Source organism: Lactuca sativa, chromosome 8 (genome assembly GCF_002870075.4).
Source record: "Lactuca sativa cultivar Salinas chromosome 8, Lsat_Salinas_v11, whole genome shotgun sequence".
NCBI lineage: Eukaryota > Viridiplantae > Streptophyta > Magnoliopsida > Asterales > Asteraceae > Lactuca > Lactuca sativa.
In genome coordinates, this window is record NC_056630.2 from 113,727,948 (window position 1) to 113,740,850 (window position 12,903).

A 12,903-nucleotide genomic window follows, 5' to 3' on the forward strand; every position below is an offset into this window, starting at 1 on the left:
ATGAGAACAACTTTGTACCAGTTAATTGTCAAGGGGCCTAGGACAGGGCTGGGGTGTTTATCTAGGATTTTCCGAACTGAACTAACAGTATACCTGCCATCCTCTGTTAGTTTACATTTGAAGTAGTCATTCCCCTGGGCAAGCCGAATACCATAAAGGTCACTGACGAGAGCCTGGACAGCAGACCCAAGGCCAAGGTCAGAAGGATGAGACTTCCAATTCCAAGAGAAGGTTGTCCCTGATATTCTACCAGCAATTGAACATTTCTTCCTGGCTTCCAATTCAAATAATGAGGGGTATTTGTCTTTTAAGTTCCCTGAACTCAACCAAGGATCGTACTAGAATAGAGTTTCATTCCCTGATTGCACCTCCATCTTGAATATATCATGAACACCTAATCCATGCATCGCCAGTTGATTTTTAATTTTTCCGATGGTGCTCCAGACCCCACTGACATTCCGATTAGAAAAGTGTCCAAAAGGCTTGTTATTCAGATTGTGAATCCCATGTATTACCTTAGCCCAAAGATGTTGCCCCTCATTTTTTATACGCCACCACCACTTAATAAGTAACCCAATGTTTAGTGCCTGTATCAATCCCACCCCCAGTCCGCCTTCACTCTTGGCAGCTAGGACTTTTTCCTAAGCCACCCAATGTATTTTCCTCTTATCCTCACAACCACCCCATAAGAAGGTTCTTCTTATTTTCTCCATTTCATCTACTATTCCACTCGGGGCTTTAAATAACGATAAATAGTATGTGGGAAGATTACCGAGGACATACTTAATTAGAGTTAGTCTACCCCCGAAGGAGAGGGATTTGGCCTTTCCATAATGATAACTTTGAATGAAATTTCTTTAATATTGGCTGCCAATTCTTTTTAGGATTCATGTTGGCACCAACTGAGACCCCAAGGTAATCAAACGGCAGCACCCCAGCTTCACAGCCCAATAAACTTGCCCAATTCGATGTTTCTTGCGTGGAGGATCCAATACCAAAGACTCTTGATTTGTGGAAGTTCACCTTGAGGCTTGATGATATATGAAAACACCTGAGTATACGTGCCAAATTTTTTAGGTTAGTTCTAGACCATTCACCAATAAACAACGCATCATCCGCGTAAAATAGATGAGATAAAGTTGGTCCATTTCCAGGAATTTGAATCCCTTTAAAGATCCCCTTATCCCTGGTAGATTTGAGAGCCACATTTAACCCCTCCATGGCAATAATGAATAATTATGGAGAGAGAGGGTCCCCTTGTCTCACTCCTTTAGAGATAGAGAATTCTTTAGTTGGAGAACCATTGATAATAATGGATGCCCTAGAAGACTTCAAACTTATCACAAATACATAATTTCCTTCTCAACCTTTCACACCATTTCTTGCAAATAAATACTCGCAATTTAATTCTTTGAGAGAGAGAGAGAGAGAGAGAGAGAGAGAGTTGTGTTTCTCAAATTTGTTGAACCCCATGTAGGGGCATGGTGTAGCCTCACACCCTAAAGGCCACCTTAGCAACTGAAATGTCGATACAAGTACATCATATCTCTCAAATTTGATGACTGTCATGTGTAGAGGTATGGTGTAGCGGTGCACTCCCGAGGTCATGTTAGCTCATTAGACCCACCAGACGAGTATGTAGTGTGGTTTTATAAGTAAAAACTAATGTTTTGACTTGCCACCTAATCGGGGTGTTTGATAGCCTCTTAATGAGACCATTAATAGGTATCCTCTAAATGGTTGAACCGGTCAAAGCAAAGCACGTGACAAAACATGCGGATGAAGTTGACAAATAAGCAAAGCACATGGTAGAGATTGAAGCAAAGTTCTAACAACACATACAACCGCAACAAGAAAAAAAATGATTTGCGACGTGAACATTTGAAAAATACTTCGTAGACAAGAAATGATCGAGCAGGAGCGGCGTGAGCTAGAAGATATTATGAATGACTTGGTAATTTTTGTAACATTCGATTCCAGGTACTTCTTCTTTGGTTCCTTAAGTTTATGAATTTTGGCAATTTTGGTCCCTCATACATTGGGCGTACATTTGGTATGCGTAGCATACGAGATCGCTGGGTCGTGAGGGTTTTAGCCACGTAGGTTGGGCGTACGTGGTGTACGTAGGGCATACATCTGCTTGGGTCAAACCCTCATTTTTAGGGTTTGAACCATATTTAACCATCATTATAGCCTTTTTACCTCTACCCTCATCAACCTCCATTGTTCATTTTGTCCCATTGAAACCCTAAGTCATCATTTGAGTGTTCTTGAGCTTGAAAGTAATTTTGGGGCATTTTTGTGTGTATTCAAAAAGAAGGAGCTTGGAAACCAAGCATTTGTTGAGGTTAAGATTTTAAATCCAGATTCTTCATCAACTTTGGGAGCTAGAGAAGGTATAAAGTTCTTATTTTGATGATTAATTTTGATAGCTAGAGTTTAGGGCTTGTTGTGGGCTTTATTTTGCCTCATGGGTTCTCTTTGTGAGTTTAGGCAACTCCAAGAGTTAGATATGTTAGATCTCAGCCTCTTTGTTGTTCTTGATGCATAAAAATGTCATCATGATGGTTGTTATTGGCCCATGCAAGAGTTAGAGTTCTTATTATGAGTATTGTTGGACAAAAATGGATGTTGGGTTCCAATAAGACATGATAAGGGTTAAAGTTTGCAACTTTATGTATTAGAGCCCTAAAATGGACGAGATCTGAAAGTTGGACCTTATGGCTAAATGGATTAAGCACTAAATTGCTTAGGGTGGCAAGCAGCCCAGTATGTTGAGCGTACCAAGTGGTACGTTGCGTGTACTGGCGGTCGAATACGCCAAGCGTACAATATGACGTCGAGCGTACACCTCATAGTGGGTTTCTAAACTTTGGTTGGGCTTTGGACTTTTAGGCCTTAGTTAGGTTTTGGGCCTTATCCCGTTTAAAGTATGAGTGGGCCTCATGATTCTGCTAGTGGGCCTTAAGTTGTATGTGTTGGGCCTTTATGGACCTTGGGGGCCATTATTGTGTTATTAGGTCAAGTTTGTTAGACCCATTATGGGAAGGATAAAATGGCCTTTTATCCTAGGAGTGTGGGTTTGGGATTTTAGACCCACGGTTATGGTTTATAACCTAATTTTGATTAAGGTGATTTGTTTGTGTTTAGTAAGTGTGGGTTTGGGATTTTAGACCCACGGTTATGGTTTATAACCTAATTTTGATTAAGGTGATTAGTTTGTGTTTAGTGTGGGATCGACTAGTTCTGTAGCCGAGCAGCTAGTTATTTATTAGTGGACTGAGGTGAGTTTTCTCACTCTATTAATGGGTCGAAGGCACCAAGATCGACCCATCACTTATTATATAGGATGCTAGTTTTATTTGTGATATGTGTGTGAAAGACTAGGATTTGGCCGCTGGCAATTGTATGAAAGACTAGGGTGTGGCCTTTAGCATCTGTATGAAAGACCTCTTGGATTAGTGTCTAAGTCCATAACTACTTTGGTATGTACTTGACCCGATGGTGCATGGTCCTTTTGGGTTGCCTTCACCAAAGCAACTTGATAGGATGGATTATGGAGAGAAAGGATTAAATATGATTGATTAATATATTATGAGAATAATATATTAAAAGAGAAATCATATTGTTTAATTAATATTAGTCAATAATTAATTGGTAATTAGTTTTGTGACTAAAAGAGATTAATTAAACTTAAGGGACTGGAATTGTAATTATAAGATAATTACAATTTGGGCCATGGATTGCCTTAAAATAAGGAGTGGACGAATTCTATGGGGAAGCCCATAAGGAAATCGTCCAAGGGCTTAAGGAAAGGGATCCATGGGTTGCTTAGGGCTTAAGCATCCAAATTAGGGTTTCCTTGTTAGATAACCCTAATAGCCTCACTATATATATGACCCTTATGACCCAAAAACGTGGTGGAGCTTTATTCTAGGGTTAGAACACATTTTGGGCAGCCTCCATCCTCTCTCCTCTTCATCCTCTTGCTTATGGTGTTTGTGAACCATTAGAGGAGTGACATTTGTGACTCTAAGCTTTCTAAAGTCAATACAAGGAGATTTGGGATTGTTATTGCTACATAACAATCAAGGTAATATCTTAAACCCATTCTTATGTTAATATGATTACTTGAATGCTAGAATTAGGGTTTATAGTCTTGGATAACTTGCATGTAAAATAGAGAAACCTAGATCCAAGCATTAGGGTTTGTATGAGCACATAGGATGTTCTTAGGACCAAAACCCATCAGTGGTATCAGAGCCTAGACTGGTTTCTATTGTATTGATGCATTGTATGATTGAAAAATTCAATTTTTGTGGTTCTGGAGGCTGGACTCGCCGAGTCCATGCTGACTCGATGAGTCCATGCCTGACTCGGCGAGTCGGCTCGTCAGAAGGAGGGAAAACCGGGATTTCTTGCTGTTTTTGCTTAAGGATAGTTGCCTTATCATATTAGATCAATATAAATCCGATTTTATGATATATTTGACTATATTCTTGATCTAATTGAAGATATTTATCAATTAATAAAATATTTGTTTCCTTATGTGATAATTGATTAATTATTTTGATTAAATTGGTAAATTGTTTTGCAAGAAATCACTAAATAAATCAAATATGGATAATTATGTGATTAAATGTTAATTTAGATTATTTGTTATTTGATCCTTGTTGTTATGAAAAGTTTCATGTTTTCCCCTTTAAGTTCTATAGTTTAGATTTGAACCCAAAAGTTTTGTTGTTTTGAAATTTAAATAGTTGAAACCCTAATGTTTTGAAAAAGGTTTCAAAACTTGCCCTCAAGTTTTGGAATTTAAATTTTGATTAATAGTTTATTTTTGATGTATATTTAAATTCTAAACCCTAATGTTTTGAAATGTTTCAAAACTTGCCCTTAATTTTTGGAATTTAAAAGTTGATTAAAAGTTTAATTAGGAATGTTAAATTCTAAAACTCTAGTATTGTTTTGAAAAAGTTCAAATTACACCCTTATGGTTTTATTAATTAATTAAGGTGTATAATTAAAAGAAGTTTAATAAATCCATAAAGTTTTTGGTTTAAAATTTAATTGAATTAAAAGTATAATTGTTAAATTTGACCACCTAATATTTTAAAAGTGTAAAATACACCCTATACTATATATATATAACATTAAAAGTCTAACATTATATATATGTATGAGTAAAAGTCAGTCTTACCGTTAGTAGGCCTCATTCACGAAGCTGGTCTATAAGGGGTATTTAAGGAAATTGCCTATAAAATGGCGATTGAATGGGTATCCAATCTTAACCACCGCACTCTTGACTAGTGGAGGGTCGTTAGCCGAACGGGTAGGATAGGACGAAACCTTCCATTATAAGTATAATGAATTACTAAAGTAACTAAATATTTTTCGAATTCCCAATCTTAGTTACTTAGGCAAAGTGAATTGATGCAATTCCATGAAATTACACTTTGTACCCTTGCGAAGACGTTAGTGGAGCGTGTGTGGTTTACCGGCACACAAAATGGTTCTAAGCAAAGGTAGCAAAGGGTGACTCAATGTTTGTCATAGTTCGGTGGAGCGTGTGTGGTTTACCGGCACAACGAATATGTGACTGTAACATGTGATGGCACCATGTAAGTTTGCATGGTTATTCACACCCGCTTTGTGATCCTTGGCATCCCAGTCACAAACAAGAGGGGCATATCGAGATTTAAACATGCCATTCAAAGTTCAATGAATCTCAAAGGATCTAGGAGTTTTCATATATTTAAAACTTAAATTTCTTTTTCGCTTTTCGTGGTGGAAATTAATGAATCGTCATTCACTTACCTTCAAATATTCTGCAATTAGGGTTACGACATCCCTCTCCCGAGTTGTAGAATATTGTGTTGGGTCCTAGCCTTAGTATTTCATTTGGGTGATTTACTAAGGACTCAATCAATCAACTAACTTGAATTTGTTTTCTCCCGTTTTGTAGATGTCAAAGTTCGACAACTATGGTCTTCCCAAATCCCGTGGAACAAGCTTTCCACATGAAGATGGTATTCCACGATTCGATCGAGGAACAAGAAATCAGTCTTCACTTCCTCCACCTCCTCCAATTGTTCTCCCTAACCCACAAGTTCAAAGGCTTGAAAAGTTCAAGATCACTCAAGCCCTTTTGGCAAGTAAACATAAAGAAGGAAAGTCGGTGTGTGCACACGTCCTAGGGATGAAGTCACACATTGATAGGTTAAAAATGTTGGGATCCGTTGTCTGTGAGGAAATGACTGTTGATTGGGTTCTTCAGTCACTTCCTAACTCATATAGTGAGTTCGTAAGAGAGTACTATATGATGAACCGCGACGTGACCCTTATAGATCTCACATATATGCTTATTGCTACCGAATCAACAATGGTTTGGCGCAATAGAAAAGCAAAGTTGATTGGTGAATCTGCCTTCAAGACCTCTATGGATATAGACAATGGCAACGAAAGACATGCTATGATTGAAAAGTTTGATCATAAGAGAAAGGCAATGTCTGAAGTAGTTCCATGTCATGTTCCAAAAGAGTCAATTTGCTTTTATTGCCAAGAGAATGAGCATTGGAGACGAATCTGCCCCATTTACCTAAGAGATCTAAGAGATGGGAGAGTCGAAACGTATGGCTCTAATATAGGTAAAATCCATTAACTAACTCTTTTAAGCTTCTATTCTAATTCTTAATACATAATGTGATAAGATTGCAATTGATGTTTTGTAGGATCGAAGAAAAGAAAGGAAGCTTAAGGGAAGAAGTGAGCAGAATCTAACCGTGAAGGAATGGATTTCGATCGCATTTCTCGAAGATTAGATTCTTGAGCTACTACTTAGAGTTAGAATTAGATTGCTAAGAAAGATGTATTAGCATAGTTTTTCAATGAATTGCATTGTAAGGATAAATTTTTTCCGCAATAAAATAAATTTTGATTTTATATTATTTATTTATCCTTACAATGGCGTGTATGAAAAATTGATGTTAAAATGTTTCTATTATTAGCAATAATGGATTTGGTTCTTATTATGGAAAGTCGAGAATTTACCAAATAGGGAGAGTTTCTCATCGCCCAAGTTTCAATTGGACAGAAACTTGGAATCATGCAACTTGGTTGCACGATGAATGAGAAATTTCATATTTGGAAATTAGACTAATTCATTGACAAAGTGTCAAGTGAAGGACTTGGAGATCGAATACACAAAGTTGCGTGTTGATCAAGTCCACCATAAGAGTAACAAAGATATTTGTCATGATTTACTAAAGGTTTAGTAAATATGATTATACTTACAAGATTAAGTGTAATTCTGAACTGATTGAAAAAGTTTAAATCAATAGCAGAACGAATAAGAAGAATCAAGTAGGCAGAAAGATAAAAGTTTCTCCATTCTAAGAAGAAGGGAGAGTGGCTTTTATGCTTTATGATAAGTCTTAATGATTAAGAACCATATCTCAGTTGATCCTCTAAGTGAGTCTTAGTACAATTGTATGTCTAAGAAGAGGAATCAAGAATTGAAGAAATGGTTAAATCAAGAAGTCAATCATACTTCGTTCCAAAACAAGTCTTAGAGTTAAGATTGTGATATTGAGTGATAAGTATTAAGAAGGTTTATAGCATTCATCAAATATGGAAAAGTTGTGATGTATTGGATAAGACAAAGACCAACTAGGACCAATTTATGAAATATTTTGATAAAAGCTACACTAACTCTTGAATATTTGTTTGTTAAGAAATGGTTATTAACAAGAGAATCGTATGTGTCAAGGAGTCAGTGGGAGTCTTAATGGTCTTAAGAGGATTCAAGAACAAATCAAATAAACCTTATCGGTCATCACTAGCACACGAGTTGAGGTTTACAACCTATCGTGTTGACATCACTTTGTTTCTGTGCTGTTCCAATTGAGTTAATTATGCATGTGAGTTCTATGAGTTCTCATTTTGAACGCATAAAAGGCAAGGCACCTTAATCAATGAAAGGTACATTGATAGGAAAGGGTGAGCTGCTTAACTACTTGGAAGACATGGTGGGCAGCTGTGCTACCATAAGACAAGAAATCAATATTTAGAAAGTTCGATCCATATGAGTTTGAATTTGTCGTAAACTTTGGTTTTAACAAATTCACATGGATAGGAACAAATACACCGTTTAAATCTAAGTGTCATAAGATTTCCTCCTTCATGAAAATGATTGTGAGGAAATACTTTCACTAAGAAAGATTTTAAGAAGATAGTGATTGTAAAATTGCATTCTCGAATTCGATTATGGTTACGATATCCCTTTCCATAATTTGAATTGTGAGTTTGACAATTGTTTAGACACACATATGAACTATCTAAGACAAAGGTGTATAAGTTTAAGAGGCCTTGATAAAAGATTATCAAAGCATTAAGTATTAGAAACATGGACTTAAGAAATTCAATAGGTATTGTTTTTCTGAAAGTTAAGATGTTTATGAATACATGTCGAAGCTAGTGGGAGCATAAGTGTTATGTTTTATAATAATCATCATGATAGTGGGAGCATAAATGTTATGATTGTATGATTATTAAGGCAAGTATTGCAAGTTGGCAATATTAATTATAGAAAACAAGAGTTATACCTTGCAAAGTCGTAAGGGTTGTAAAGTTATTTTGCTATAATTAAGGGAGAGAATATTATGCTTCATTTCAAATCTAAAGGCTTAGGTTGAGAAATGTTAATAAATTTAGTCAAAGGTACATAGTGTGTTCTTAAAATTTCGATTATGATTACGACATTCCTCTTCACAATTCGATTTTTGAGAACATAGCAAATAAAACATTATGCATCGTGTCTCATACGCTTCGGGTATAGGATCGATTGCAAATGCTTTAATATTTGACCATTCTAAAATTTTCCAAATGTATAGCGCATTTAGAGGGAAAAAGGACAAGAATCGGTTTTGACTAAGACAATTAAACAACTATCAAAGGACAATCCAAAGTTCGCCGAGGATTGGTCGCTTGTGAGTAGTTGGAAGTATAGCATTGGAAGATATGGAAATGTTTCCATATTGGATGGACCATATCGACATTATTATGAATAGATAAGATTCTATTAAGAATGAGTTGTCATATGGAAAATATGGAAATGTGTCCATATTGGGAATTGAATATTGAAAATCTATGTCTAGATTAGAAACTGTTATGCAAAAGGATGTTCAAAGGAATGTTCTTTGAGTGAGAGACATCATATCTAAGGAATTGTATTGTAACAATCTCCGATAGAGGACTTTGTAATTTCATTGACAATAGTCTTTGTGACTTTGGTGCAGTGATATTACAAATGGATCGTTGCATAAAATGTTAGAATCTAGCATATTCTATAAGTGGCAAGAATTTGATACTCTTACACTTATGAAAAGGATTTGGAGTTGTGAAATGAGAATGATTGGAAATGTGTTCAATTTGATCTATTTCACAAAGTAAGAACCATAGGTAAACATTGTGTGCATGCTATGAGCATGGGACAAGTGTTGTAATTCAAGTAAGAAGTTGATTACCCGAAACGACAAATAATGAGTAATCGATATAGTGATAAATAAAAGGGAGTTTTATTTATACTCAAAGGTTTGAGGCCATATGGGGTTAGTATTACTCTTGTGTTTCACTTTGCATGTTTTGACTTCCTGAATAATTTAATTGGTTAAGAACAGTTAAATTATTCGAACGGGCCACAGTCGTTCATATGTTGGAAGTAGGTATGAATGAAGACTATCGTGAATTGGTGTGTGGATTGTCTAAAGAGCATTAGACATAAGCAAATGTTTGTTGCAACGTTCATGAGTGCTTATGAATATGATTTGAGCATTGGATCAAACCCACACCCACTTGGATCACTCCATGGATTGTATCACGAGTGATTGGTGAGACGATAACATCTTATATTCTTGAAACCGAGATGTGTGAGTTGTATCTTGCGAGTCGGTTGCATATTGATAATATGTAAACGCACTAGTAACTTGGTGTTATAAAACATATTGTTGTGTGTGATTCGGTGAGTGAGTGCAAGCAAGCATTGTATCAAAATTTATCCGTTCCTTTTATCCAAAGTAGGATAAAAGCGATATCTTTGGGCCCCTCGATGATTTAGTGATGACAAACGTAAATGCTCAGCCGGGCTAGGGCTAATTTGATTTGTTCAATTAGTCAGTCGTCATAACCGGAAGTCGAGATATAGTACAAAGAGAATGATTAGAAATCATGTCTTACGATATCTAGAATGGAGGAATAAATGATCCCTTATCTAAGGACACGCGTATCTGATAGGATCAGAGTTGACAGCGGCTTTGGAAAGCTACGATTGCAGATCAGGATCTGAAGTCATACGCATAATAGCTATTAGACTTATCCAAGTGGGAGACTGTTGAATTAGTTTCTAAGTCCATAACTATTTTGGTATGTACTTGACCCGATGGTGCATGGTCCTTTTGGGTTGCCTTCACCAAAGCAACTTGATAGGATGAATTATGGAGAGAAAGGATTAAATATGATTTATTAATATATTATGAGAATAATATATTAAAGGAGAAATCATATTGTTTAATTAATATTAGTCAATAATTAATTGGTAATTAGTTTTGTGACTAAAAGAGATTAATTAAACTTAAGGGACTGGAATTGTAATTATAAGATAATTGCAATTTGGGCCATGGATTGCCTTAAAATAAGGAGTGGACGAATTCTATGGGGAAGCCCATAATGAAATTGTCCAAGGCCTTAAGGAAAGGGAACCATGGGTTGCTTAGGGCTTAAGCATCCAAATTAGGGTTTCCTTGTTAGATAACCCTAATAGCCTCACTATATATATGACCCTTATGACCCAAAAACGTGGTGGAGCTTTATTCTAGGGTTAGAACACATTTTGGGCAGCCTCCATCCTCTCTCCTCTTCATCCTCTTGCTTATGGTGTTTGTGAACCATTAGAGGAGTGTCATTTGTGACTCTAAGCGTTCTAAAGTCAATATAAGGAGATTTGAGATTGTTATTGCTACATAACAATCAAGGTAATATCTTAAACCCATTCTTATGTTAATATGATTACTTGAATGCTAGAATTAGGGTTTATAGTCTTGGATAACTTGCATGTACAATAGAGAAACCTAGATCCAAGCATTAAGGTTTGTATGAGCACATAGGATGTTCTTAGGACCAAAACCCATCAAGACCATGATCTGGCCCTGACACTTAAACGGAGACCAGGATTTGGCCCTCGACAGGAGTTTACTTTTAACACTATGATTTGGCCCATAACACTAACTTATTGATGTATGGTATGTGGCACTTTGAGGAAACTCACTAGGATTTTGCTTACAGTTTATATTTTTGGTTTTAGGTACTTTCGGTACTAAAGGGAAGGGCCCGACGTGATAACACATCATTCTCTCCCCACTGTTTAAAAATGAAAAAAAATTATCATGGTTTTTTAGGCATTACAATTTTTAGAAGTAGCACCAAAGGTTTAGCGACTGAAGATGAGGAATTGGTACGAGAAACTAAATAAAGGATTAATGAAGAAGGAAATAAACTCGAACTCGTGGATTCACTTTTTGACAAAATGGATCCAAATGTTATAAACTCCATCCCATGGATTCACTTTTGACAAAATGGATCCAAATGTTAACGAGAGAGAGAGAGAGAGAGAGGGAGAGAGAGAGAGAGAGAGTTGTGTCTCTCAAATTTGTTGACCCCATGTGTAGGGCCATGGTGTAGCCTCACACCCCCTAGGCCACCTTAGAAATGACCAGACAAGTATGTCGTATCTCTCAAATTTGATGACTGTCATGTATAGGGGTATGGTGTAGCCGTGCACCTTCGAGCAGTGGCGGAGTAAAGGGGTATCCTCGGTAAAAAAAATCGTGTAATACACAATAAGAAAAAAAAATTACACTACTGGATTTTTTTTGAGGGGTATCCCGGACTACTCCGGGATACATACTAAATCCACCAATGCCTCCGAGGTCATGTTAGCTCACTAAACCCACCAAACGTGTATGTAGTGTGATTTTGTAAATAAAAAACTAATTTTTTGACATGCCACCTAAAATAAATGATTTTTAACAACTAATCGGGGTGTTTGATAGCCTCTTAATGAGATCATTAAGAGGTAGTCTCTAAATGGTTGAACCGGTCAAAGCGTCCGATTTGTCGTTTTTTGGCCTCTAAATCGTTAAGAGTCCTATGAATCATTCAGCAAGAAGCTGGATATGAAGTATGAACCATTCATTTGTTAAAATTATTCCTTGTCTTACCCTTAACCTAAAAAACCTCTTTTATCTTTTTTCCGGAGTTGCCATCGACCCAAGCCCCACAAGACGTTGGCCCTTTTCTCCCTCACACTGACAACCACTTCTTCCACATCCGTCGGCCGCCACGACTTCCTCCACGTCTCCGTCTTTGCTTCCTCCCTTCTACTGCTGTGAAACAAAGACATCAGCCTTCTTCCACAAAATAAATAACTAACAACAAAAAAGATATGTTTAACTACTTACTTAGAAATACACCAAGAAATTTGGTATATTGTTGTCTTAATCATCAACAAGGCACCAATTATGAAAATACATATACCTAACATTTAAACTTAAATGAATCATTTGAGACATTCTAAAAGTTACACCGAAATTTTTTCGCAATGTTTTAACTAAATAGTAAATCTCAGTCGATTAATGTGACTAGTCATACTACAATAAAAACTATATCAACATTCTTGTTGAATAATTACCATATGAATGATAAAATCCTCAATAACTTCACCACCTCCTAAGCATATTTACAGCAAAAATATGTCAAACTCAAGCCATACAATTTAAGAGTCTATCTATCTTGTTGGGTCATCTTCAACCTGATTTCACTTGTTTTTCTGTTTTCAATTGGTTTAGGATA